The sequence below is a fragment of the Lactuca virosa genome, chromosome 8 (assembly GCF_052849685.1).
Source record: "Lactuca virosa cultivar CGN04683 chromosome 8, Lactuca_virosa_CGN04683_v6, whole genome shotgun sequence".
NCBI classification, from domain to species: domain Eukaryota; kingdom Viridiplantae; phylum Streptophyta; class Magnoliopsida; order Asterales; family Asteraceae; genus Lactuca; species Lactuca virosa.
The window spans coordinates 124486956-124494013 of record NC_136433.1 but is presented as its reverse complement, the minus strand read 5'-3'; positions in this window follow the sequence as shown (position 1 = coordinate 124494013).

Below are 7058 nucleotides of genomic sequence, written 5' to 3'. Positions count from 1 at the left end.
TCCTCAAGCATATATCTCGTATCGGAGCCACGACCGCCTTGCGGCTAAGAGCATCGGCCACCATATTGGCCATCCCTGGGTGGTACATGATCTCACAATCATAATCCTTCACCACATCTAACCAACGACGCTGTCTCATATTCAGGTTCGGCTGATCCATCAAATACCTCGGGCTCTTGTGGTCCGTTTAAATAGTCCAATGAACCCCATAGAGGTAATGCCACCAATTCTTGAGGGCGAAACCACTGCCCCTAGCTCTAAATCATGCGATAGATAATTCACCTCATGATGCTTCAGCTGCCTCGAAGCATAGGCGATCACGCGACCCGCTTCATCAATACTGCACCCAAACCTGTGATCGATGCAACACAATAGACCACAAAATCATCGACACCCTCTGGTAAGGTCAGAATCGACGCCTCACATAACCACTGTCTAAGAGTCTCAAAGGCTGCCTGCTGCTCAGGCCCCCAACGAAATGTCACCGACTTCTTGGTCAGCCGGGTCAAAGGTGTTGGATTAGGTGTCTAAGCCCATAACTATATTTAAATGTACTTGATTTGATATGTAGCATGGTCCTTTTGGGTTGCCTTCACTCATGTAACTTGATAGGATGACTAGAGGAGAGAGAGAGATTAGGATTTATTATATGAATAATAAATTGGTACTCAGAATGATTTTATTAATATATTATAAGATTAATATATTATTTGGAAATCATATTATTAATTAGTAATTAATCAGAAATTAATTTGATATTAATTTTGGGATTAAATGAACGAATTAATAATGGAGGGGTTGGTTTTGCAAATCATTGATAGTTGCAAAGTTGGGCTGATGGACTCCTATGGGAGGACTGGACGAAATCTATAGAAGGCCCTATAGAATTCGTCCAAGGCTTCTATTGTGGAGATCCATGGGCGGCTTAAGGCCTAAGAAAGGAAATTAGGGTTTCCACCTGAAAACCCTAATAACTCCAACTATATAAACCCTCCCACCCTAAGGATTTCAGCCCCCCATGTGATTCTAAGAGAACCTGGATGATTTCATCATCTCTCCAAGTTATCCTTGTTGTGTTGAGTGTTTGTGACCCCATTAGAGGTGCAACACTTGGGGCACTAAGCTTTCAAGAGTCAAGGTGGTTCTTGTTATTACTACATAACAAGTGAGGTAATGATCAAATCATACTTTTATACATAAATTTCGAATTGTATATGCTAGATCTAGGGTTTTGCTTTGGATAATTGACTTGCATGTATAACTTGAGAAAAACCTAGATCCAAAGCATTAGGGTTGCATGTGCACCATAGGAATGTTGTAATGCTTCAAACCCATCAGTGGTATCAGAGCATAGGGTGTTTTTCTGTTAAATTTGATGCATTTATGATTTGTTCAAAGCTGAAAGAAAAATCGTTTTTGTCTCTGCCTGATGAACACGACGTGTTCATAGATGAACATGACGTGTTAGAATTCCACGACGTGTTATGTCATGACACGACGTGTTATGTCATGACACGACGTAGAGACTCGTCTGTTGGCAGATTTTCAGATTTTTGGCCTAAATTAGATTTGGATAATTACCATAAGATATTTTTACTAATTAAATTCGAATTTTCTGATATGGTAATGGATATCCTCATCTAATTGAAAGATAATTGTCAAATTTTAAGATAATTATGAGTTTATGTGATAAATTAATTATTTGTAAAATTTGATTTGAACTTTTCTTACCAAGTAAAATAGATAAGGTCAAATATATGATAAAGATAAAATTATATGATTAATTTAATTGTTTTAAATTTGATCTAGAAGTTTTGAAAAGTTTCAAAATTTTCCCTCAAGTTTTGGTATTTAAAATTTAATTAAAAGTTTAATTTTGAAATATTAAATTTTAAAACCCTAGTATTTTTAAAAGTTTTAAAATACATCCTTATGAATGTTGTTAATAATTTATTTAAATGTTCAATTAAAAGACAATTAATATATCCATAAAAAGTTTATATTTAATCAAATTAAAAGTTTAATTTATTAAAAGGCTAAACCCCTAGTATTTTAAATGTATAAAATACACCCTTATACTATATAAGATTAAAAGTTTAATTTTATTTATATATATATATATATATATATATATATATATATATATATATATATATATATATATATATATATATATATATATATATATATATATATATATATAAGAGAAAAGTCAGTTTTACCGTTAGTAGGCCTCATTCATGAAGCTGGTCTATAAGGGGTGTTTAAGGAAGCGGCCTGTAAAATGACCGCCATTAGGTATCCATTCTTACCTACCGCACCCTTGACCAGTGGAGAGTCATTAGCCGAACGGGTTTGATAGGACCATGGTTCTAAAAAGCGCGCCATGACGCGCCTCAAGGCGTGCCATGGCGTGAGGCGTGGTGTAGCCGTTACGAAAACGTCCAAGGCGGGTTTGTTAAGCATGGCGCCAAAATAACGTGTCAAGGCGCGCTTTATCGCGTTATGGCGCGAGTTTTTTTCAAGGCGCGAGTTTTTTTTTGTTTTGGTTTTTTTATCGGTCCTAAAATAAATGAGTTTTTGTTAACCTTTTATATTAAATACTAATATAACACTTCTAAAAACTTGATATACTTGATAAAATTCAATAATTATATGATTTATCTCTTTTAATATATATAAAATAGTCACACCTTGAAAAACGCCATGGCTCGCCAAAGCTTGTCATGGCTTAACTTTGACATTGCCGCCAAGCCACGCCTCGCGTTATTTAGAACCTTGGATAGGACACTTAAATCCTCATTAAAACTATAATGAAAATACAAATTAACTAAATGCTTTTATAAATTCTCAATCTTAGTTACTTTAGGAAAAAGTTTAATGAAATGAAATTGCACATTGCACCTTATTGGTCAGTTAGTGGAGCGTGCGTGGTTAACTGGCACACTAATATGGACTAATGAAGGATGGCACTGGATAGCTCATAAATTATCATAGATCGATGGAGCGTGTGTGGTTAACCGACACATTGATTAGGTGGTAAATGACATCGAGAGTACCAAGCTAATTTGCATGGTTATTCACACCTTGTTTGTGATCCTCGGTATCCCAGTCACAAACTTGAATGACATAATCGAGATTAAACATTCCATTGAAAAGTTCAATGAATCTCAAAAGATTTAGGAGTTTCATTTAAAACCTAATTTGTTTAAAATTTCGTTTTCGTGGTGGAATTGGTAAATCGTCATTTACCTACCTTCAAATAATTTACAATTGGATTACGACATCCCTCTTCCAAGTTGTGAATTATTGTGTTGGGTCCTAGCCTTAATATTACATTTGGGTGTTATATTAAGGATTAAATCAACTAACTTGAATTTTTCCCCTTTTTGTAGATGCCTTGTTCTGACAACTATGGTCTTCTTCAATCCTTTGGAAAAGGCTTTCCTCCTAAAGATGATCTTCCACGTGTCGATCAAGGTGAAAGATCAATCCCTTCTTTGTGCATTGGTGGAACCAGAAATCATACTCCTCTTCCTCCACCTCCTCCAGTGATTCTCACTAACCCACGTGTTCGTCAACTTGAAAAGTTCAAGGTTACTCAATCCCTATTGGCATGCAAACATAAAGATGGAAACTCTATATGTGCACATGTTCTAAACATAAAGTCGCGCGTTGACAGACTGGGAATGTTGGGTGTCGTTTTCCCAAAGGAGCTGGCTGTTGACTTGGTTCTTCAGTTGTAACATCCGGATACCCAGGTATAATATTTGATTATTTAATTTGAGATTTGTGGAGTGAATCGACGAGTTGGTGCCTCAACTCGTCGAGTAGAATCGCGACTAGTGACGTGGATTAATGAATGAACTCGACGAGTCTGTGAGGTGACTCGCCGAGTCAGCGCTGCTGAAGGAAACCCTAAATTCTTGGGCTTGCGACCTATTTAAGGGCACTTATAGCCTCCATTTCGTCTCACCAGAACCCTTACACCCTTGAGAGAAACCCTAACGTCCATAGTGAGCTAGAGTGGTGAGGATAGCTAATCTTGTGTTCATTTTGGCTCATTTCCTTGAAGAGGAAGGAAGGTTCTTCAAAGATCAAGAAGGGAGGGCCAGTGGATCTGTTTCTTCTTCATCTCAAGCTTCAGATCGAGGTAAAAAGATTTTACCTTTCTTGTAGGATGATTAGATCTCATGTTCTTGAGATTTAGGGCTTGTAACACCTTCTTGATGGGGCTATGGATGCATCAAGCCCCTTTTCGAGTTTAGACTTCAGATCTGGACCTTGTGAGGTCCAGAGAGTCCAAAAGTTTAGAGCCTTAGTGAATCAACCAAAGATTTTTATGTTTTGGAAGCATTAATGGAGTAGTGATGACATATAGAGCAATATATGCCATGCATGGTCATCAAGATCGGACCTTTACGTGACTTTTGGGTATTAGGAGGCCAGATCTAGAGGTTGGAGTTGTAGATCTGACCTCAGGTGCCCAAATGAGAAATCCGAATGAGTCAACTCGTCGAGTCTATGAGATGACTCGGCGAGTCGGAGCGGGTTGCCCCAGCGTTCTGGACCCAGTGACAACTCATCGAGTTGGGGGTCAACTCGACGAGCTGAGTGAAGCCCTAGGAAGAGCTCTGAGGATACAAGTGGACTCGGCGAGTCACAAGAGTGCACTCGACGAGTCAGGTGAACTCTGACTGTTGACTCGTATTGACTTCTGTTGACTTTATGGTTGGGTCAAGTATGAGCATTTGAGACAAGGAAGGGGTAAAATGGTCTTTTACCCATTCCAAGGGTTAGAAAGAGTGTAAGAGAAATTTTAGTGTATTTGAGTAAGAGTGGGATATTGATTAGAGATACTTATCTAATATGTTAGGCGGAGGCTAGATCGAGGATTTCGAGCACGAGATTTTACTAGCTAGCTTACGAGGTGAGTCTTCTCTCTATACTTTACCTAGCGTGGTATCTATGTGTGACCAGAGGGTCTTATGTGTTTATTTGAGTACTGTGATATTACAGCATTATGTCTGTGTGATTTATGCTATGTGTTATTCAGAGTTTACAGAGTTAGGACCGGAGGGTCCACAGAGTTAGGACTAGAGGGTCCATCAGAGTCGTGGGACTGGAGGGTCCCACTGAGACACATTGACCGGAGGGTCTTATAGAGTCATAGCCTCAAGTGGCTAATGTGTTGTATGTGGTATTTTGGGGAACTCACTAAGCTTTATGCTTACCATGTTACGTGTTATGTGTTTCAGGTACTCCAGAGGATAGCGGGAAGGTACCGACGTGATTGTACACACCTGTTCGAGATTATGTTGAGGATTCTGGAATTTGACTTTTGTTGTGGATTTATGTTGACTTTGAGACACTTATGATTTTTATGAAATATAATATATGAGTTTTATGTGAATTAAAAATGAAAAATTGGTTTGAAAAATTACGTCGTTACATCAGTCACTTCCCGATTCATATGGTCAGTTTGTAAAGGACTACTATATTAAAGATCGCGACATGACCCTTATTGATCTAACATAATTGATTGTTGCTACTGAAGCAGAAATGCTGAAGAGCACTGGTCAAGCAAAAGAGTCTGAAGGATCAATCTTCCAAAGTTCTATGGACGTTGACAGTGGCAACATTGGAAGTCAAGAAAATTTTTCTCTTCCCAGTAGAAAGAGAAAGGCTGATTCTGAGATAGTACCATTGAAAGGACCCCTTTCTTGAAAGACCCAAACTTTCATACTTGACAATATAGTTATTCCAAAACATGCTACATGCATATTTATAAAACAATATCTTACATTGATAAAGTGATTACAAAAGATTGGATACAAACCGACTATGTTTTAAGATTTTACATAACTACCCAGGATCTTGTAATTCTATACAAACATAAACTGAAGTACAAAAGTATATGACTACACTGGTTACTTATCTCCTGCAAATTTGTTAAACATTGAGAGGGTAAGCGGTGACGCTTAGTGAGTTCAATAATAGATACAACATAACGTTATGCCATATATATACTTCAATATGGCAGAAGCAAAGAGGAACAAGGAACAACAAAGGCATACGTGAATCATGTGACAAACTTTCCATACTTGATACACATCAATAAAGCTTTGGCCCAAATGGCACAGAAGACATACAACTTCGGATTAACATTTTGGTAGATTTCAGGCTTATAGCCCTGTCTAACCTTTTGCCAATACCATAGAATAGAAATCATTCTCTTACGGAGACATGTTCTACATGGCCAGAGGCTACATACCAGTACCAATATGAATCTAAGTCCTTTCACTGATCACATGGTCAAAGGTATTTCTTTTGCTATTAAAAAGAATAACGAATAAAAATAGCATGAAAAATACTCAGGAATATCATTTTGCTAGAATATCCAGGCTTTTAGCCTTATCTTAGCATACTACCGAAGCCAAAGTGATGCCTATGTCATACACTTCATGGTCAACGGTTCATACCAATACCCAAGTGATGCCTATGTCATACACTTCAAGTCAGAGGTACAACCTTGCTATAAAATAGCAGAAACAACAACTCGAGATGATAACATGGAAAAGCACATAGCACATATAACACATAACATACAATTGTTCCTATGTATTAAACTCACCTTGAAATAACCGGGGGTCAAAATAATAATTTGTGCAGCATTTCGGCTCTAAATATGACTTTCGTCGTTGAAAACCGGGCCCTGCGAGGGTTGGGCTTTGAAACCGAAAAGATAAATTTTTCGGGCTTCTCGGGAATCTCGGGGCGTGTTTCGGGCATTGGAATTAATCCCGGGGCTTCGGGGGAAGTCAAAATAGTAAAAATATGGAATAATGGGTGAATAATGGCAAAATTCTCAAAATACCCGGGTAATCTCGCAAGGCTCCTATTTATAGGGGAGGAGGTCCGAAGGCTCGGATCCGAGGAAATGAGAAGCGAGCACGTGGCTCGCATGCGAGGAGGCAGCTGGTGCGAAGGCCACGCGGCAGAAGGGCGAGGCTCGGACTTGGCAGGTGGCGCGCTTCGGATGGACACCTGCGAGCTTC